At 37.6% G+C, this 23441-nt stretch overlaps 1 protein-coding gene across 3 annotated transcripts in view; it reads right to left on the reverse strand.

Moving 5' to 3' along the window:
• Positions 1-23441, reverse strand: part of LOC150093698 (kielin/chordin-like protein) — a 1333292-nt gene that overhangs the window by 176901 nt on the left and 1132950 nt on the right. The gene's annotated exons all lie outside the window — the stretch shown is intronic.

The following is a 23441-nucleotide window of genomic DNA, read 5'->3' on the forward strand; positions in this document are numbered from 1 at the left end:
AAAAAAAAGTATTAGTAATAAGGAAAGATCCTCTTATGTTTATTTCATTCCTAGTAGAGGTTTTTAAGTGCACACTATTGAAAATAATGGTTTTTTTTTTTTTTTGTATGAGTGGTGAGATTTTTTTTGTTACAAAATTATTGCCTCTCTCCAACTGCGATTGCATTCATCATGGTTAGCCACCGTAATCAACATGTTGTCACCTAGCTCAGAATAATTTAAAGACTACATTATTTGTATCATAGTCAAAGATTTCATAGCTTGCTGTGCATGTGGCATGTATGCATCCTGTGGTTTAAAAATGGGGCACATGATGAACAGGAGTGTATATTATTATTATTATTATCTAGGCCTCCATGGAGTCAAAAGACTCATTATGGGAGGTTGTTTTTAGGAAACACAAAGTTTATCATACCACTCCTTGAACCAATTGACTATTCCCACTCCAACCACTCTCTCTCTCTCAGGCAATGCATTCCAAGGTTCAACCATTCCTCCATGCAAACAGACCACTCCTCACCCTCTTGCACATAGTCTCCTTTCGTAATTTCCAGAGATGGCCCCTTGTCATCGCTCCTTCCCGCCATTCTACCACATATGTGTGCATAAAATATACACAGTAGGAAGTGCAGAGAAACATAACTGTTTTGATCTTTGGATTCAAAAGCAGTGGAGACAGTGCTTCAGAAATGGGTGAGTGGAAATTTTGTGGATATCAATAGCATATATACATATGGATTTGACCACCGGGCACTGTGACAGAGGGAGATGGTTTATCTGATAGCTATGACTGTTTCTGAGTGTGAATGTCAGTTGAGAGCTGTTGGAAGTTTCTTTCCACTTGGTTAGACTATAAAAATTATATATTTAGTTTAATCCTTTATCCAAGTGTAAGCAAACAAAGTTTGCACCTGAAGTATCTTTAGGACTGGGGCAACTCGTGGCAAAGGTAGACTAAGTTCTCATCACTTTCCTTAGTATCCCATAATGCAAAGCACATCTCCTTGTGGACATGTATACTGCTATGGGAAGGGTCACTACCCAGACCGGTTTCGACCTTTATTGAGATCTCTTCAGTGGGAGCCAGATCCAGAGGTGATACCAAGGTTGAAGCAATGCAGAACTCATATTTCCATATGCCAGTTGCCAAAAGGTGTCACACATTATTAAATTACTCTGGATTAGAGAAAGATGTTGGAAGTTTTTTTTCCACTTAGACTCTAAAAATTATATATTTAGTTTAATCCTTTATTCAAGTGAGCAAACAAAGTTTGCACCTGAAGTATCTTCAGGACTGGGGCAACTCGTGGCAAAGGTGGACTAAGTTCTCATCACTTGTTTGCTTACACTTGGATAAAGGATGAAACTAAATATATAATTTTTATATTCTATCGAAGTGTAAAAAAACTTCCAACATCTTTCTCTAATCCAAGGTAATTTAATATAAAGTGTGACACCATTTGCAACTGGAATATGGAAATATGAGTTCTTCATTGCTTCAACCTTGGTATCACCTCTGGGTCTGGCTCCCACTGAAGAGACCTCAAAGTTCGAAACCGGTCTGGGTAGTGACCCTTCCATAATGCATAGCAGTATACATGTCCACAAGATGATATGCTTTGCATTATGGGATACTAAGGAAAGTGATGAGAACTTAGTCCACGAGTTGCCCCAGTCCTGAAGATACTTCAGGTGCAAACTTTGTTTGCTTACACTTGGATAAAGGATAAAACTAAATATATAATTTTTATAGTCAGTTGAGAGCAAGATGTGTGGAGTGAAATATCGTACTACTAAGAGAAGAGATGGAAGGCATGAAGACCAAGTTGAGGAGGGTTAATGAAGAAATTAGGAAGTTGGAGAGGTTGGTTAGCATGAAGAGAACAAGAATAGGTGTGAGTGAAAGGCATGAGAGTAAAAGGAAGAGAAGAAGGTGAGAGAATGGGAGAAATAATGGAAGAGAGAAAAATGGAGAAAGACAAGAGAGAGAGAGAGTGGAAGCAAGGGATAGAGATGACAGAACAGGGGTGGCACAGAGAGAGAGAGAGAGACTGGAAGCAGAAAGGGTCAGGCACACTATTGAGAGAAGAATGAATGAATGAATCTGTTCATACTCTGAACATATTCACTCAGAATAAATTAATAAATCTGTTCAGAGTATCATGTACAGAGTGCTTGCTGTAGAATGATGTACAATATTGCAATGAAGTAAAGTGAAAATGTAGAGTAGTTGAGAGTAACAGTTGGCAAAAATGATCTAAAATAGCATAAATCATATAGAAAGAGATTTGAGATTGAAGTTAAGCATAATGCAGCAGAAATATGTCAGAGAGAAGATAGTAAGTGTGTTGCCTTGGTATCATAATGTAGAGTGGAAAAGAAGAGCAATGATAATGAATAAGATGACAGAGAATATGTGAAGAGAGGTCTAGAATATGTAGATGCATAGAGTACATTTTAGGATAGAAGAGAGCTGTGTGCAAGAGATGGATTACATTTGAACACAGAAGGATGCATCTGAACCCAGGAACTGGTAGAGACTGTTCTTTTCTGAGAAGTTAATATGGTGGGGCAAGGAAACTAGGGTGGCTTGAGAAATGAGAGGGTGTACACTATATTGTAGAGCCAGGTGAAGTATGCAGATTATAATAATAAGTATATGAATACTAGCAATGCATTGGTTTTTTAGTGAAGTGTTACTCATGATAAGAGATGAACTGTGCCCTGTCAGAATTAAGAATATAGAGGAAATAGCACAAATTGCTTTCAGAGAATATGGTATGAAATAGACATTTACAAGATACAATATTTAGTGGGATGTTGTGATAGACAATGATGAGCATGAAATGTTTATGAAAAGTAGCAGTTGATTTGGCAGTGCAAATCAACTGATCATTATGAGAGATTTCAACTATAGCAACATAAAACTGGACAGATGCAGGATGACAACATATAGCACTAAAGGAACTGTGTTTTGGATTTCTTGAGGAACAACCAGCTTAAGCAGTTGGTCTTCTTAAGAACTTTGGTGAAAGTGATCATGCAGTTCTGACTTGAGGATGAATATGCATGCAGAAGTATCAAGGTGGTAGGAATTTACATGGAATTATAAGGCAGGCAACTATCATAGACTTGGAAACCAGCTTGCTGTAGTACAATGGATGAAAGATGAAGAAACAGAGGTCAATAATGCATGGGAGATACTTAAGAAAAAATTGTTGACATCAATGGTAAATTGCATATCTTGATTGAAGAAGATAAAGCAATTTGGAGTCAAATGGATGACTAGAAAAATTAAACAGGAATTGCAAATGAAAAAGAGATTCTGGAAGATATACACAGAGAGAAGTGGAACAGTTGCATGAGGAACATAAGGCTCAGGCTAGGAAGGTGACTAGTATAGTAAGGAAACTACAATTTGAATATAACAGGAGACTAGCAATGCAATCTAAGAAGAATCTCAAGGAGTTTTTTCACTATGTGGAGAGGAGGAAAATGATTGTGGCCAGATTATCTTCTGGATGGAGATGAGTCTCAGAGGACCAATGCAGATGACATGGTTGAACCATGTAATGATGAATTTATTAGGATGTTCCATCCTGGTAAAGCAGGCTTTATTCCTTCCCTACTCCTTATTCCTCTAGGATAAAGAGCAGGGAAGTGTTAGAAGTGAATGAAGAGGATGTATTCCTAATATACTGAGTATGCTAAGTGACAGTAAGGCAGGGGAGCCCGATGGAATTTTGCCATGTGTTTTAAGGGAATGTACTATGAAATTGACCATGCATTAACCTGGAGTTTAACAAAAGCTTTAGAAGCTTTCAAAAGCTGTAGATGAGTGTAAGGCATTCACTGTTATTTCAATGGATTTTGCAAATGGCAGTTGCCAGAGAGTGGAATTAGTGTAAGATAGGAAGTCTACTCATTCTACCACCACCTTTATGCAATGGTTATTGCATAAAGGTGGTGGTAGAACCATTTTTTATTTTTTATTTTTTCTGTAGTTGTTTAAGATTTTGAAGAAATTTGGCAGATGAGGACAATATTATTTATACAGGTCAGCATGAATTTGTTAAGGGGTGCTCTTACTTTAGTAATCTGGTTACCTTTTACAATAAAGTAACAACAGTAGTAGATAAGACATTCACTGTTATTTTAATGGATTGTGCAATGGCATTTGACAGAATGTCACATGACAAATTGATTTTTAAGTTACATCATATAGGTTTGGATAGCAGGTTAGTGGAGTGGACTGGTAACTGTCTTTCTGATAAATTAGCGTTCTATATAGGGAAGTAGTATTGGGTGGAAGGGGGTAGGAAGGTCACAAGTGAAGTTCCACAGATTCAGTACTTGGACCTTTACAATAATATAACAAGTAACAATAATATTGACATAAAAATTGAACAGTAAATCTTTATGTCAATATTATTGCTACTGAACTACACAAAGATACTCAGTTTGCAGATGATGTAAAAATTGGGATGGTTATTAGGAATAGGCAATTTTTTTTTTAAGATAATCTGAATAAGCCAGAAAGGTAGTGAATGAATAGGGAATATCATTTAATGCGGTTAAATGTAAAGTATGAAATCTGGAATCCACAGATGGGATGCTTTATACTAACTTTGTGGAATTATACTGGAAAAAGTGGAGAAAGCAAGGGATCTTGGGTGATTGCAGATAGAAATTTGAAGTTCAGAGGACATATTGCAAAAGTTGTAAAACAACTGAAAGAATTACTGCAATATTGAGGATGAGGAGGTCAGTGACCACAAGAAAGAGTGGTGTTCCCATTGTATAAATCTTTGATCGGACCATATATGGATTTTGATATTCAGATCTGGTCATTGGGATTTGAATAGGATGAATAGAGAGAGAGAGCACAGAGATGGATAACAAAAATGATAATGTGACTGCATAATGATAGACTGAACTCATGCAAATGAGAGTTTGGTGGATAGAAGATAGGAGGATATGATTGAGATATTTATGCTGTAGAAATGTTATTATCAATAGACTGTGGCAAGAAGAAACAAGAACAAAGGGCCAAATCTGGAAGTTGTATAAAAAGATATTGAGTAAATGGATAAGAAGTAAGTTTTTTGCATGCAGTATTAGGAGAATGGAATGAATTGGAGTAGTAACAGTGCACACGGTGGATCAGTTTATGGAGTGGTATGATAAACTTTGCACTGTCTCCATGACAGTGCAAAGTTTATCTCTTTGTGACTCCATGGAAGTCAATTAAATAATAATGATAATTTATGTTTTCTACTCTAAACTGATGAATATAAACCTTGTAAATGTGATTTTCCTTCAGTTGTTACAGTTAATTTATGAGCCACAGTTAAGTCATCTATTATAATAACAAGAAACTGCTTATTTATTTATTATTATTAACACCAGACCTCCAGACTACGAACTTAGGAGCGAAGATACAGGAGGCAAGGCTGAGATGGTTTGGTCATGTAATGAGGAGGGAGGATGAGTATGTGGGAAAAAAGGTCATGCAGATGGATGTGCAGGGGAAAAGGAAGTGCAAGAAGCCAAAGAAGAGATGGAGGGAGCTGGTGGAGGAGAACTTGAGGATGAAGAACTTGGATGTGGTTACAGCCAAACAGGAGAATGTGGAGGAGACTCACTGAGAACAGCAACCCTACTTAGTTGGATAAGCTGCAGAAGAAGAATACCAGACCTCCATGGAGTCAAAAGACTCATTGTAGGAGGCACACACTGTTACACACAAAGCCTATCAAACCATGCTTTAAATTCATTCATATATCTGTATTCACCACATTGTCAGGCAATGTATTCCACTCACCAACTACTCTCCATGCAAAGAACATGCTTCTTATGCCTCTGCACACATCGTCCTTATACAGCTTCCAACCAAGAATGTCCCCCCATTGTTCAACTCTCTTTCCACATACCTGGTAACAATCCATTACCAACTTAAACTGTCTAAATCATATCCTTCCCCCTTCTTCCTATTCACAACAATTTGTAAACTGCATTCACTCAATTTATCTTCATATTCCAAAGACCAGTTACAACCTTAGTCAGTCTTCTCTAGACCTTTTCTGATATCTCCCCCATCACCATGAAAACTAGGAGACCATATTTGTGCACAATAATCCATATGAGGCCTGATTAAGGCCTTATAGAATAGAACTAGAACCTCTTTATTTCTGCACATTACAGTCCCCTGCATAATTGCCATATTGTGATGTAATGACTTCACAGCTTGTCAATGTGACCTCACTTCTGAACTTCAAGTCCTTCTCCACTACTACCCTAGAGTCTTCTGTCTCCTCAACGTCTTCCAAAATATCCCCACAAAGTGTATACTTTTCACCCCATTGTTGCCTACCAAATATCAGAACCTTACACTTTGCAACATTGAACTGACAGTTTCCATACTGTTGACCACTCATACAATCTATTCAAGTACTCCTGTAAGGCAACAACATCTGTTGGATTTCTCATTAAAAGTTTATTTTGATGCCCCTGGGTTGGGTGCACCACAAATCTTTCAGTTACGAGCCACATTAGTTAACTGCACAACAGAGGCAGGGATGTCCTCCTGTTCTATTCCCTTCCCCAATTCTATGAAAAATTTATTTTTTTATTATGTTTCTATTTTTATTATTTTTGAAATGTTTATTGCCTTGGAAGCACCAATGTAACTTCCACAAATCTGGATTTACATCTCTAAATTTGAAAACTCTGAGATTAACAAATTCTTAAATGTATAATAATCTGCAGTGTCTCATACAGGTGAAGCACTCAGGTCAAGCACTCATACAGGTGAAGTTAGTAGTGGAGAGTAATTTAACTAAATATTTATATATATATATATTTGTGTGTGTGTGTGTGTGTGTGTGTTTGGTTAATTAGAATGTTTCATATTTGTACACATGATTGGGTTGACTTTCCTTACCCACTTATAATTTAAAAAAAATGAAATGCTGATTATTTTCCTATTTTGTTAAGCTTTTCTATATATTCAAAGTATAATTCAATATTTTCATTATCATCTCAGAATATGTAGGAATGACAAAATTAGGATTTAACTGTTTTAAAAAAATTCACTATCTTAAACTGAATCAACAGCTTTGTCCTTATTTTCAGAATCCATTATTTCTTTATCAAAAAAGGATAAACAGAAGCCTTAATAAAACATACAGATATTGGAGTCAAACCAATCCTGTAAATCAACTGTACCAGTTATCTTTGCTCTCACTTTCTCTGTATCTAACATTTTATGTTAAAAGTTAGTAGTGGAGAGTAATTTAATTAAATATTTATATATAATTTTTTGTGTGTGTTTGGTTAGTTACAATGTTTCAGATTTGTACACATGATTGGGTTGACTTCAAAATCAGCATGTTGTATATCCCAAAGAATGAAGCTCAAGCATAAAAAATAAAAAATAAATAAACATTTTAATTTAATTTTTTTCATACTTTAGGATTCCATGAACTCAAGAAGTTAATACCCCAACCGGCCATGATGTCTATAGACGTTCAGAAAAATCTGGATACGATTCTGTAACACCTATCGAATAACACAGATAAATGCAATTTGGTCCCACTATTTCATCCACCATAGAGAAACAGTGGGACCAATCACCATCCACCAGTAGAGAGGTTAATGAGGAAGTGAAGGAAAACAAGAAAGTATATTGAAAGTTCTTGGCAAGTAAATCAGTTTGTGCTCTGGGAAAATTCAGATAAAAATGTAAGGTAAACTACTGTGTAAAACTAGGTAAATAAAATCATGGGAAGACTTTGGTAAGAATGAAGAGAATAAATATCAAGAAGGTGGCAAAATATTTGAATACCATATTGAAAAGAAAAGTATGTAAGAAAGTTTTAAAGTAAATCAAAGTTGAGAAGCTTTCAGATGTGAACTGTGGACTCAAATACACAAATACTATTCAAGAAGAAAAAGTTTGAAAACAGGATCCAAACCATGGAGATTCAGTGGCAGATCCTCCAAAAAACATTGGCTGATTCAGTCAGAGAGGCATGCAGTGAGATTGTTTGCGTGGATTGAAAATTCAGGACTCCATGGTGGACTAAGAAAGCTAAAGAACAGTAAAGGAAAAGAAGAAATCATTGCTGGCCTGGTTGCCTGAGTTAGCACATCCACTCTCCAGCCAAGAGGCTGTGGGTTTGAATCCCACCGTGGACATGGATGTTTGTAATCGTCTGTGAAAATACTAGTGGTGGTGGGTAGTAGATGCTGTTGGTGTAGATGATGCGGTTCACTGTGGTTGGTGGATTAAGTGGTGGAGACGGAGAGTTGTAGAGTAGGTGCCCTCCCTCGATGAGTCTTTAGACTCCTTGGAGGTGTCACGTAAGTCTGTTTATGCTCTGAGAGAATAAATATAGAGAAAATATAAGAAACCAAAGCACTGTATAAAACTAGCTTAACAATAGATATGAGAAGCTTTGATAAGAAAATAGGAAGGTCCCAAAATATTCTTGAGGCTATTGAAAAAAAAGCTTGAAATTGGAAAGCAGAAAAGAGTACTGTAAGAGAAATGAGAGATGACGAAGGTAACACAGAACTGAAGATATAGATAGTCTAGATGACAGGAATAATTACTTTGAAAGGTTGCTAAACTGAAATGCTCAAGGATGCAAAGAATGAGGAATAAAAATTTTACAGTTGCTGCACTGCATAATTCAGAAGTCAGTGGGTCAAATTTCATTATAGTATCTATATATAAAAAGGAAATAAAACTGAATATGAGAATTACAGAGGAATTTCCCTACTGAATGTTCTGGCAAGATTCATGCTTGAGATGAGGCAAAGAAAAATTATGAAAGGGAGCATGGGAGAAGAACAAGTTAGGTTCAGGCCAAACAGAGGTTGTCAGGATCAGATTTTAACTTTAAGACAGTTGAGAAATGATGGAAATATAACAATTATCTGTATTTAAGGTTTTTAGATCTGGAAAAGGCAGCCAACAAATGCCAGGAGAATTGTATAGAGTAAATGAACATCATATTGAGGCAATATATAGTCTATATTTGAGCTATAAATTGATAGTTAGAATTGAAAAAGGTACAGGAAGATGATTTGGTATTAAATCAGGTGTGGGACAAAGATGTACATTATTTGCACTGTTATTCATCATCTGTATAGATGACCTTATGAAGGAAAATGGCATTAAATCTGATATCAAAATTGCAGATTCTCAGCTCTTGACTTTATGCAGATGATGATGTACTCCTGAATGAATCCAGTACAAGTTTGCAGGAGTCCCTGACTAAACTGAATACTTACTGCAATAAATTTGGTGTGAAAATCAGCAATAAAAAGACAAAAACAATAGATATAGGCACAAACATCGAAAATACAGACTGCATCCTAAACCTATAAAACAAGTAAAGTATTTCAGCTATTTATGCACAATTTTTAGTGAAGATGGCAATTAAATATGAAAATAGACAACAGAATTAGCAAAGCTGGAACGGTAGTAAGTCAACTGAATAAATTTATATGGAATAGGAGAAATTAATCAAAACACTAAACTAGTGGTATAATAAGAGAATATTAAAACCACTTTTAACTTATGGATCTGATAGCTGGCTCAGAAATAAAACACTTAATCAACAACTAAAGACCATATACTGTATATGAGAATTCTGAGAAAGATTAAGTAACCTGATAGATGGCATCAGTAGCAGTATCATATTATATACAAGGACATTACAAAAAACCTTTCATAATAATATTATTATTGTCATTATTATTATTATTATCTGAGACCTCCAGGGAGTCAAGGATGCATAGAGGGGAGGCTATATATCACCCAAACCAGCTATCATATCTTCCCTTAAATTCATTCGCACTAGATGCACTCATTACCCCTAAAGGCAAACTATTCCACTTACTCACTTACTGCTCTGTGAGAGAAAAAGCTAGCTCTTATCCCTTTCTTGATCGTGAATAAACTTAACTTCCATGGATGTCCCTGTGTTCTGTTCTCTCCTCAATTTCCATATAACGAAACATTTCATCAGACAATATCCTATAACACCAGTGATGAATTAATAGACCTCTATCATATCACCCCTTTTTCTCCTGTTAACCAGAATCTGTAATCAACATACTAGCAATCTGTTCTCATAAGCTAAATCCCATAATCCATACATAATCTTTGTAACTCTTCTTTGAACCCTTTCCACAGCTTCTTTATCACCTTGGAATCTGGGAGACTAAATCTGTGCTCAAAAATATAGGTGTCATATCAGAGCCTTATAAAGAGGTAAAATGACTTCCTTATCCTTAGATGTCAAGGTTTGCTTCGACATCATAATTTTCCTCTGAGTTGTATTTCCAACTTTTGCTATGTGAACCTTTGAACTTCAAATTCTTATCCACCAATATGCCAAGATCCCCTGCCTCTTCAGTTTCTTCCAGCATAATCCCACTAATATAATATGCCGCTGGAACTCTAATTATACCAAAGTGTATAACTTGACAGTTACTAACATTGATACTTTTCCACTCCTAAAAATGAACTAATGTCTTTGTTTACCAGATGTATCAGAAATAAGATAGATGAAATGGTTTCAATGATTGAGTATATTTGCCCCAAAATCATTGGAATAACTGAAACATGGTTGAATCAGTATGACATTCTAATGGAAAAAGAAATGGAAGGATACAGCAGGATACAAAGGACAAGAAGGAAGGGGCAGTGCTGCTGATGATAGGAGGGGAATTATGTCTACATAATGTAGACATGAAAGAGGGGAAATAGTGGGAATGGTTATGAGGCAGTGGGTGTAATGTAGAGGTTGACAGGAAGACATATTTAATTTGATGTTGCTATAGGCCAGGGAATGCAGAGGATGGTGATAAAGAAATGTATAGAACCTTGGATTAGTGAAACAAGGAAGGGTAATTATTATGAGTGATTTTAATTATGGTGGTATAGATTGGAATGAAGAGATAGATAGCATTTGGGAATAAGGAAACTGAATTTCTCAAGTTCTTAATAGATAACTATCTAAGGCAGCACATAAAGATGGGCACATGAGGATCGAGAGCTTTAGATCTGATCATTTCATCAGAGGATGTCACTGTTATTGAGGTTTCACATTTTCCTCCAGTTGGTGAAAGTGATCATGAGTTGTTGCTAGACATAATGCAGACTTCTGTGAGGAAAGGATATATGTGGAATTATAAGGATGTTGATTATAACAAGCTTAGGAAGCAGCTTGGAGCTATGGCATGAAATGAGGAGTCGAGTGGTAAGAAAATAAATGCTGCTTGGGAACTAACAAAGAAATACATAATAGCATCAATGTGTGAATGTATTCCAAAAGCCAAAAAGCTAAATAAGGTACTTGTGAAATGGATGAATGAGGGGTTTAAGTGAAATTTGGAAGAAGATACTTTGGAGATGGTACAAGATGAATAATGGTAATAATCAGTTAAATGAAGAGAAAAAAGAACAAGCCAGTAGAGTGACTCAATTAGTAAGGAAAACAAAAGTGCAGTATGAGCAGAAATTGGCAAATCAAGCAAAGAAAAATCCTAGAACGTTTTCTAGATATGTGGCAAGTAGAAGGAATAATGATCATGGTAAGATGACGTTAATGGTAGAATGCTAACTGTTGCAGAAGAGATTGTTGAGGTATTCAATGAATAATTTATAAGGGTGTTTCATCCTGATCAGGGTGGAATCATGCGGAACTTAAGTGTTGAGGACATAGGAGAGGATGACTTAATTATGAGTGAGCAGGAGGTATTTTGAGGAAATAAATAACTTGGATGAGAATAAAGCGATAGGATTTGATGACATATCACCACACATCGTAAGGGAATGTTCCAAGGAATTGGCAGTAGCATTGGCATGCCTGTTTAGTAAAAGTCTTGCAACAGCACAGGTTCCAAGAGAGTGAAAGGAGGGTAAAATTGTTCCACTGCATAAAGGTGATGATAAGGCTTTAGCTTGAAATTATAGGCCAGTTTGTATATCTGGAGTTGTGGTGAAGGTACCAGAGAGATATTGGTGAGAGATAGGATACAGAAATGCGTTGATAACAGCAGTATTCTCTGTGGTTATCAGCACGGGCTTATTAAGCGGAGATTGTGTTTCACTAACTTACTTATGTACTATAACAAGTTGATAAATACCTTGGATAGGCAAGATACATATACAGTGGTGTACTTAGAGTTTGCAAAGGCTTTTGATAGACTGCCAATCGACAAGCTCTTAAATAAATTGAAACATGGGATTGGATAACAGACTTCTGAGTTGGATTGGTGAATGGCTGTCAGATAGGTATTAGAAAGTTGTATATGGGTAGTGAGGTGTCCCGAAAGAGAGAAGTCAATAGTGGTGTACCACAGGGGTCAGAATTTTGGGACCATTGTTGTTCAATTTTTATACTAATGATATTGGTATGGGTTTAACTAGTGATATGCAGCTGTTTGCAGATGATGCAAAATTATAGAGAGCAAGGCAGAGTCAAGCAGATGTTATCTCCTCATTCCAAAGACCACCGACATTGGTGGTCAGTGGTCTTTGGAATGAGGAGAGATTGAGAGAATATAAATTGCAAAGCCTTGTGAATAGGAGGAAGAGGAGGGAGGGATATGATTGAGACATATAAGATAGTCAGGGATTGTTATCAGGTTGACATGGAAGAGCATTTTCATAGAATAGGAGAGGGGGTTTGAACAAGATTCCATTGCATGGAAACTGTATAAGGAGGGTGCTAGCAGAGGATTTAGGAGCAGGTTCTTTGTGGTTCTTTGCATGAGAGTGGTTGATGAGTTGAATTCATTGTCTGAGTGTATTGTGAATGTCGACACATTGAATCAGTTTAAGGTATGGTTAAAAAAGTATTGTTTGCAATAGTGTGCAACTTCCATGATGAGTCTCCGATTTTATGGAGATCCTATGTTAATAATAATAATAACGATAATTATATAATATGAGCTCAAAGAAAACATCAACCCTAATAGTCTTATTTGACTATATTGGAACTTCCTTTGTGGCATTTATTCTATTACTGTCCTCCTTATCTTCTTTTATTTTATTTTTTATTGTTTCTACTCACTCATTCATTCATTCAGTCTGCCTTATCTCTAAATTTCTTTGAATATAAGAATAAGAGAAGTTACAGCTCTCCCTTGATTGCAAATATCTTCTTCTAGAAAGCAAGTTTAATGAACAATTTACAGAATTGGACACAAAAATGGTGTTTTTCTGACTAGAGAAATACAATATTTAATTAAGAAGTTCTAATGTTAATTCAAAGGAAAAAAATTTTACTGTAGATCCCATTTTGCTTTATGGAATATATGCTACATGCTTCCTATCTGAGAATTCTAATAGATATATAAAACTTGACACATTGTACTGCTATTCAATATTAACTTCACAGTCATTACTTAGAGAGTAGATACAGATCCATAGAAAAACGGTCTACAGATCTCGAAATTCATCCCAGGAGTTTTTTTTTTCTTTACTTTCCAGCTCTCTCTCTCTCATGAACATGCATGAAAACATTCCAGAAAAAGATTTCAAGTCAACACATAAGATAATAAACATATAACATTATTTTTATGCAATTATCTAAGGATTACAATATCACAGTAAGCAAGCTGAGTATTTAAAATATATCTATTTCCTTTGCTCCAGCATCACTTAATAACAATCAAATAATAATTATTATTATTATTATTATTATTCAGGCCTCCAAGGAGTCAAAAGACTCATCGAGGAAGGTCCTTCCTAAGACATAAAGCCTGTCAAGACTCATTGAGGGGAGCTCCCCCCCCCCTGAGAAACACAAAGTCTATCATACCACTCTTTAAACTCACTGACCGTTCTCGCTCCCACCACTCCATCAGGCAATGCATTCCACGGCTCAACCACCCTCCACACAAAGAAACCACTCCTTACCCTCTTGCTCACAGTTTCCTTCCATAACTTCCAGGGATGGCCTCTTGTCATCACTCCTTCCCGCTGTTCAACCAAGTGAAAGAGCTCCCCAGTGTCAACCCTGTAACCACCTCTCAACAGTTTAAAAGTCTCAATCATATCACCTCTCCTTCTTCTATCCACCAAACTGTGCAGTCCACATTCTCTCAGCCGATCCTCATAACTATCCTTGTATAGTCCTGAAACCATCTTTGTCATCCGTCTTTGTATCCTTTCCACAGTTAATTTATCCCCTTCAAATCCTGGGGACCAAATCTGAGAACAATAGTCCAAGTGTGATCTGATCAGCGACTTATACAACGGAATGATAACCCTCTTATCTCTGCAGGTCAGTGTCCTTCTCATAATAGCAGCAATCCTCTGTGTTACCTTCACCACCTTTGCAATATGTCCCCTAAACTTCAGGTTTCTATCAATCATCAACCCCAGATCTCTTGTCTCCCCTACTTCCTCCAGTATAACTCCTCCCATAGAGTATGCAGCATCCCATCGATGTTTCCCAAACCTCAAGACCTTACATTTTGCTGCATTAAACCGAACCCCCATTCATTTGCCCATCTATGAGCTTATTTAAATCCTCTTGCAGGGCTACCACATCTGCACTATTACTAATAATCCTTCCCAGCTTCGCATCATCCGCAAACAACTGAATATCCCCCTGCAATCCACTGGCTATGTCATTGATATAAAGGTTAAACAATATAGGTCCTAGTACTGAGCCCTGTGGGACCCCGCTTGTAACCCTCTGCCTCCTGGAAACTGCTCCACCATTCACAACTCTTTGATACCTATCAGACAGTCAATCCTGAATCCAGTTGACCAATCTGACATCCAGACCCATGTGCTGCAACTTAAATATCAGCTTATCATGTGGCACCCTGTCAAATGTCTTCGCCAAGTCTAAGAAAATTGCAGTATATGCCTTTCCCTCATCTAATGTGCTTGTAACCTTATTATAAAAGGCTAGCATATTGCTAAAACAAGAGCGTCCTTTCACAAATGCATGTTGATTCTCACAGATAACATTACCCTCATTTGCCCAATGCTGTATATGGTCCCTCACTACTTTCTCCAAGATCTTAACAACTACTGATGACACACAGACTGGCCTATAATTAGACACTTCCAGTCTGTTACCACCCTTATGCAATGGCACTATCTTACCTTCCTTCCATTCCCTGGGCACCTTTGCCAAAGCCAGACTTTCATTGAAAAGCCACGTTAAAGGCACTGTCAATTCCCTAGCATATTCTCTCAAAACTCGTGGTGAAATACCATCCAGTCCCACAGCTTTACTGACATCCAGAGTACTCAGTATCTGAAACACACTCTCCTCCTGTACCTCCAGACCTTGAACCAGTCCTATCCCTCTAGCATTAAAACTGACTCCTCTAGGATGAAATACTCCGATAAAGTGTTCATTGAACAATTCCACTATGTCCTCTGCATCAGTCACTCTATTCCCATTTTTATCCCACAATATCATTCTTCCACAGTCATTTCTCCTCCTACTGGCCACATAGCTAAAAAATTCCCTAGGATTTTCTTTGGATCTTAGGGCCAATCTCCTCTCATATTCCAGTTTCGCTTTCCTTACCACACTAATCACTCTTCTGGCCTGTGTCTTATATTCCTCATGCATCTCTTCACCTGTCTCCTTATATCTTTTCCATAGCCTCTTTTTTGCATGCAATTCTTGTTTAATATTGTTTGTCATCCACTTTACTCCAAATTGCGTCCTCTTCCTCACTGGTGGTATACAACTTACCATTGCTGATAACAAATATTCTTTCACAATTTCCCATGCCCTAGTGATATCCCGGCCTTCCAATTCCTCCCTCCATGAAACTTCCCGAAGTTGACGTCTAAGACTATTATAATCACCTGCCTTATAATTCCACATAAGTTCCTGTCTCTTTGATACTCCTGCATGTCTATTAATTTTCCAAGTCAACACCATATGGTCACTCTCTCCAACTGGTGGGAGAGACATCAACTCAGTTATTATCAACTCTTCTGATGCTATAACCAAATCCAAAACTTTTGAACCTCTTGTTCCCTCTGTTACATGTTGCCTAAGATATTTGTCCCTCAAGAATTCTAGAAATTCCATTCCCCTATTGCTACATGCATCTTCCTCTCTCCAATTTATACTACTGAAGTTAAAATCTCCCATAACAATCATTCTTCTTGCACTTGTCAAACTTAGCTGTCTAAACATCTCCTGGTCTCCATCCTCTGTGCTCCTTGGTCTGTAGCAACACCCCACTAAATATCCTGTCTTGCCTACCTCTACCTCACACCATACGCTCTCAAAATCATTTGTCTCACTTCCTTCCAAATTTTCCACTCTTAGGGGACATAGGTCATCACTTATCATAAGCAGTACCCCACCACCACGCTTTCCCCTCCTATCCTGACGAAAAATGCTATACCCAGCAACTTCTATTCCTGTTGTTATATCCCCTTCTGTCAACCACGTCTCAGTGATCGCAATAATTTTTGGCCAGGCTGATGCTATCTGCACCACCAATTCCTCTCCCTTATTCCGGATACTCCTGGCATTAGTATAAAGCATATAAATGCCATTGTTTCTATACCCAGCATTATCCCTTCTAGACTCCACTGGGCTCAGTGTTACCTGACATTGTCTCCCTTCTCCCAAGTATCCATTCCCACAAGAGGCCACCCCTGCTATCATCCTCCCTGTGACACACTGACTCTTTAAGAACAGCAATCTCTCCAGATGCCTACGTCCTTCCTCATTCAAATGTAAACAGTCTCTCGCATACAATTCCTCTCTTTCCTCAAACGTACTCCAAGCATCCACATATACCAGTCCTCTCTTGTCACACATTCTCGCTATTATGCCATTCAATATCACCGCTCTTCTGCTCAGCTCATCATTATCATACCTAGGCAACACGCACACTATTTTTCCTCTCTCTGTCTTCTTCCATACAGTCTCAAGCAAAAATCTCATATCTCTCGCTGCCCGACTTACATTACCACTCAAGTCATTCGTTCCTATCATCACAATCATCGCATCCACCCTTTCACCTCTCTTAATTGCCATAGCCACCCTTTCTATTGTTCCTCCTGGCAAACACTCCTCACGCATCCTATCTTGAACACCACGGATCATTGAGTCGCCATACATTATACCTCTTACCATTCCCTCGCTCCTATTGTTTCCATTCTCTCCTCTTCTTTCATTCCCATACCTCTCTCTTCTACTGTTTCCATCCTCTCGTCTTCTAGCATTCCCATACCTCTCTCTCATTCCCTCTCTCCTACTGTTTCCATTCTCTCCACTTCTAGCACTTCCATATCTCTCTCTCATTCCGTCTCTCCTACTGTTTCCATCCTCTCGTCTGCTAGCATTCCCATACCTTTAAAAAAAATGTTTAATCCTATAACAGAACTTAAAACCTATTTATGAAATTTACACTCAGTATATATAATGCCATAAAAAATGAAAATAACACAATTATGTGAGATTTTTCCACTCTGGTATGTCACTAGTTAACTTCTTTTTCTAGGACAGTACTCTATCACATCCAATCCCATATCCATTTTACTAATCTATTTTAATAATTCATTCTATTCATTCAACATGACAACCTACCATTTGGCAATCTCTTTTCATGTTCCAAAATCATTATGTATGTAGCCATTATCAAGCAGATTCATTACTATCGATAAAGCAAAATAATCATGTTATGTGTGTTGAGGCTTAAGTGCTGTGAAGAATTCATGTTAGAGGTTTAATGGAATATTAACAGCACTGAGAAAGGATTAAAACTAATTTTTAATACTTCCAATATTTCGTCTCCGTCACAGAGACATCTTCGTGGATTACAAAAACTTTTTGTAACATGTGAAACTTTTAATTAAGAGGGAGATGTTAAATCCCGTTTTATTTTATAGCCAGGTACGAAACTCGGGTCGAAATCCATCGACATCTGTAGAGTTTCAATGCCGAAAACAAATTCGCTGGTAAAATAGCCTTTCGGCTTATTATCTTTGTAGTTTACAATATTTAACAATATATAGTACACCACTTCGGCAATTCGATAGTAGAGGTATGCAAGTTTCTGTTCACTTAAAAACTTTATTTTCCAGGTGTACCTACTCACTGATGAGACCTCAAAAAAGGTTGAAACCGGTCTGGGTATTGACCTATTTCTCATAATGTAAAACAATATATTTACATCTCTTAGGAGCTGGGTTTTATATTATGAAAGAATATTAAAGTTGGTGAGGGAGCTTGCTCCACCTTTGCATGGAGTTGCCCTGGTGTTGTACTATCCAAGTGATCATTTACACTTGGTTCCGCCGATAGTTTATCGGCATTGAAACTCTACGGATGTCGATGGATTTTGACCCGAGTTTCGTACCCAGCTATAAAATAAAACGGGATTTAACATCTGCCTCTTAATTAACAAATTCGCCGGTAAAATAGCCTTTCGGCTTATTATCTTTATGTGAAACTTTTAGTTTCACTCTGTATTGGTGTGTCTGTTGTTACAAAAAGTTTTTGTAATCCCCGAAGATGTCTCTGTGATGGAGATAAAATATTGGAAGTATTAAAAATTAGTTTTAATCCTTTCTCAGTGCTGTTAATATTCCATTAAACCTCTAACATGAAAATAATCATGTGTTAACAGAGTCATGCTGAACTGCCATGGAAAATCTTACCTCTCCATCTCAACCCTAACACATCTCCTGGTACCATAACCACAACCAAAAATATACAGACTGGTTTGTATTGGATAAATAATTCCTCTCTGGTTGGAATATAATTTAATGAAATTTGTATTTAAGACATCTCTGTTAAAATGTGAATTATAATAAATTTAGTTTAATCCTTTATCCAAGTGTGTGCAAACAAAAGTTTGCACCTGAAAGAATCTTCAGGACGGGGTAAAGTGGTGCAACAACGGGCAACTCCTTGCAAAGGTGGAGCAAGCTAACAACACTCCTATCTCAGTATCTCCCATAATGCAAAACACATCTCCTTGCAGATATGTATAATGTTATGCATTAAGGGAAGGGCCACTACCCAGACTAGTGTCGACCTTTATTGAGATCTCTTCAGTGGGAGCCAGGCCCAGGTGGAGATACCAAGGCAGAAGTATTAGCAAGGTCATCTCTACCTATAGGAGTTGCCAAACGGTGTGCCACCTTTTTATTAAATTACTCTGGATTTAGAGAAAGATGTTGAAAGTTTATTTTTCACTTGGTCAGACTATAATAAATTTAGTTTAATCCTTTATCCAAGTGTGTGCAAACAAAGTTTGTGCCTGAAAGTATTTTCAGGACTGGGGTAAAGTGGTATAACACTGGGCAACTCCTTGCAAAGGTGGAGCAAGCTACCAACACTCCTATCTCAGTATCTCCCATAATGCAAAACACATCTCCTTGCAGATATGTATAATGTTATGCATTAAGGGAAGGGCCACTACCCAGACTAGTGTCGACCTTTATTGAGATCTCTTCAGTGGGAGCCAGGCCCAGGTGGAGATACCAAGGCAGAAGCATTAGCAAGGTCATCTCCTCCTACAGGAGCTGCCAAACAGTGTGCCACCTTTTTATTAAATTACTCTGGATTTAGAGAAAGATGTTGAAAGTTTATTTTTCACTTGGTCAGACTATAATAAATTTAGTTTAATCCTTTATCCAAGTGTGTGCAAACAAAGTTTGCATCTGAAAGTATCTTCAGGACTGGGGTAAAGTGGTACAACACCAGGCAACTCCTTGCAAAGGTGGAGCAAGCTACCAACACTCCTATCTCAGTATCTCCCATAATGCAAAACACATCTCCTTGCGAATATGTATAATGTTATGCATTAAGGGAAGGGCTACTACCCAGACTAGTTTCCAGAAAATAAACTTTCAACATCTTTCTCTAAATCCAGAGTAATTTAATAAAAAGATGGCACACCGTTTGGCAGCTCCTATAGGAGGAGATGACCTTGCTAATGCTTTTGCCTTGGTATCTCCGCCTGGGTCAGGCTCCCACTGAGGAGACCTCAATAGAGGTTGAAACTAGTCTGGGTAGTGGCCCTTCCCTTAATGCATAACATTATACATATCCACAAGGAGATGTGTTTTGTATTATATTATGGGAGATACTGAGATACTGAGATAGGAGTGTTGGTAGCTTGCTCCACCTTTGCAAGGAGTTGCCCAGTGTTGTACCACTTTACCCCAGTCCTGAAGATACTTTCAGGCACAAACTTTGTTTGCACACACTTGGATAAAGGATTAAACTAAATTTATTATAGTCTGACCAAGTGAAAAATAACCTTTCAAAATGTGAATTAATTTGGATATTGGCTTTAATTAGACCATTTTAGAAAAATAAAACTGTTTACAGATGTTTATAAAACTCTACTGTGATAATAAATGCTGTCATTATTATGAGTATGCTATTATAGAACATCCCAGATTATTATCTGTAATCATTTTCTTACTTGTGATCCAAATATATCGAAAAAAAATAAAATCTTGAAATGGAATATTAACACTGAGTACATATTATGGAATATGCAGACATGTTCCATAATTAACATTATGGAATATGTATCTGCATACTATAGACTTTATACTACTCTGATTAACCTACATCAGCAGAAAGTTGCTATACAAGTTTACTACTCAATACCATATTTTTGTTCTTGAGATGCAATAGCTGCTATAATTACCAAGTATAGATTTTTTTTCTTTATAACCTCAGGTGTGCTTATATGACAACTTTCTTCTGGACAGAAGTAAAAGAAGATAGTCAAAAAAGATATCAGCAAGTTGCTTCAATGCTACTTGCTGGTATCTTTCAGACAATCTGTTATCCATCTCACTAATTAAATGATTAGTGAGATAGATTTCACAACAACCACTAGAACAGGAGGAGGAGTACTGTTGATGATAGCTGATGTGTTGCAGCCAAAGAAAGTAGTATATCATGATGATAGACATGTGAATGAGAGTTCATTTGAGGCAGTCTGGTGCGAAATAGTGACCAACGCAACCAAATATACAGTTGGATGCTGCTATAGGCCAGGGAGTACAGGGGGAGATATTGAATTCATGCATCAGCAACTTAGTGCAATGAGTGAAGGCTTAGTGATTATTATGGGGGATTTTAATTATGGTGATATCAATTGGAAGGAGGAAATATCACGTAGCAAAAAGGAAATGGAGTTCATACATCTGCTACGAGATAATTACTTGAAACAGCATGTAACTGAAGGGACACGTGGTGTGAGAGTGTTGGACCTGGTTATTGGTTCAGAGGTTATATGCTTAAGTAAGGTGACCTCGTTACCTCCAGTTGGTGAAAGCGATCATGTGGTATTGACTTGGGAGGTTGCAAAATCTGTGGATTTTTCTATTAAGAAGCGGTATGTACGAAACTACAGGTTAGGCAATTATAACAAGCTTCGGAGTGAGCTTGCAGCCATCCCATGGCAGAACATATTGCAAGGGAAAGATGTTAGCAGTGCTTGGGATAAAATCAGCGGGTATCTGAGGAAAGCAATATCAGATTGTGTCCCCATGGTCAGGAGGTCAAACAAGGCAGGCATTAGATGGATGAGCAGTAGTATCAAGCTTGAACTACAAAAAAAGAAAATGTTATGGAGAATTTACAAGGAGAAGGGCGATCAGGACACCCATGAGCAGTACAAGGCTCAAGCTAGGAAGGTTACCAGCATAGTAAGAAAAGCTAAATCAGATTATGAGAAGACCTTAGCCAAAGAGATCAAGGGTAATCCCAAAGAGTTCTTCCGCTATGTGGCAAGTAAGAGGAAGAATGACTTCGGAAGGATAACCTTAGTGGGTGCTGATGGTATTGAGGTGACAAAATCAGATGTAATAGTCGAGTTACTGAGTGATCACTTCTCAAAAGTCTATCACCCAAGTGAGGATATCTCTATACCTATAGCAATACCTAATGTGAGAATTGAAGCTAAAGAATCAGAGGTATTAAATATATTGCGAAACTTAAATGCAAACACTGCGGTAGGCTTAGATGGAATATCAGCTCGGGTGTTGCGTGAATGTGCAAATGAATTGTCAACCCCTCTTACCTGGATATTTAATTTAAGTTTGAACTCTGGTATGGTCCCTAGGGAGTGGAAGTTAGGCAAAGTGGTTCCTTTGCATAAGGGTGGCTCTAAAACTGCAGTATTGAATTACAGACCAATCACCATCTCAGGAGTAGTGGTAAAAGTATTGGAAAAGTTGGTTAAAGACAAAATTCAAGAATGGGTGGATCAGGATATGATACTCTATAGAGGCCAACATGGTTTTGTTAAAGGTAGATCCTGCCTTAGCAATCTATTAACTATCCATAATAGAATAACATCAGAGTTAGACAAGGGAACTGGCTACACAGTGGTACTTCTGGATTTTGCTAAGGCTTTTGACAGGATACCCCATAGAACACTGTTACGCAAATTGGAGCAGATGGGAATGGATATTAAATTGGTGATATGGATAGGAGAATGGCTCAGGGAGAGATACCATAAGGTGGTGTATGGAGGAGCCGAGTCCAGAATGAGGCAGGTGACCAGTGGTGTGCCTCAGGGCTCTGTGCTTGGGCCAATGTTGTTTAATTTGTATATAAATGATATAGGAAACGGCTTAAAGGGAGATATTCAGTTGTTTGCTGATGATGCAAAGTTGTGTAGTGCAATAAAAAATCAAGCTGATGTTGAAAGTTTGCAGGAGGATTTAAATAAGCTGGTAAAATGGGCAAAAGAAAATGGATGTCAGTTCAATGTGGAAAAGTGTAAAGTCTTGCATTTTGGGATTAAAAGATTACCAGCTGTGTACTACATCGATGGAAAGGTACTCCAAGAGATTGATGAGGCTAGGGACTTAGGGGTATTGGTAGATAAGGAGATGAAGTTCAGAGGACACATTGCTAAGGTGTCCAAGATTGCACATAGGATTACTTGGTTGTTGAGGAACACACTGACATCCAGAGATAAAGAGGTTATTATTCCCCTTTATAAAGCATTGATACTTCCACATTTGGATTACTGTGCTCAGGTCTGGTCACCTGGATTCCTTGGAGATGAGGAGGCTGTGGAGAGGGTTCAGAGAAGAGTGACCAAGTTGGTGAGTGATATAAAAAATGCTCCCTACATTGATAGATTGAGAGCTTGTGGATTGCAGAGATTGGTTGATAGGCGAAGAAGAGGGGATATGATAGAAACATTCAAATTACTAAAAGGTTTTTATAGGATTGATGCAGGGGAAATGTTTCAGCTGTGTGATAGTGATGGAAGAACAAGAGGTCATCTCTGGAAATTAAAGAAGAGTGTGGTTAACAAAGGTGTCAGAACAAGGTTTTTTGCCTGGAGGGTGGTGAATGAGTGGAATTCATTGCCTGACTTTGTTGTGAGCTCTTCATCTGTAAATGAATTCAAGAAGAGATATGACAGATATT

The sequence above is a fragment of the Typopeltis vanoorti genome, chromosome 23, assembly GCF_054136105.1.
Source record: "Typopeltis vanoorti isolate ZY-2024b chromosome 23, IOZ_Tvanoo_1.0, whole genome shotgun sequence".
NCBI classification, from domain to species: Eukaryota; Metazoa; Arthropoda; class Arachnida; order Uropygi; family Thelyphonidae; genus Typopeltis; species Typopeltis vanoorti.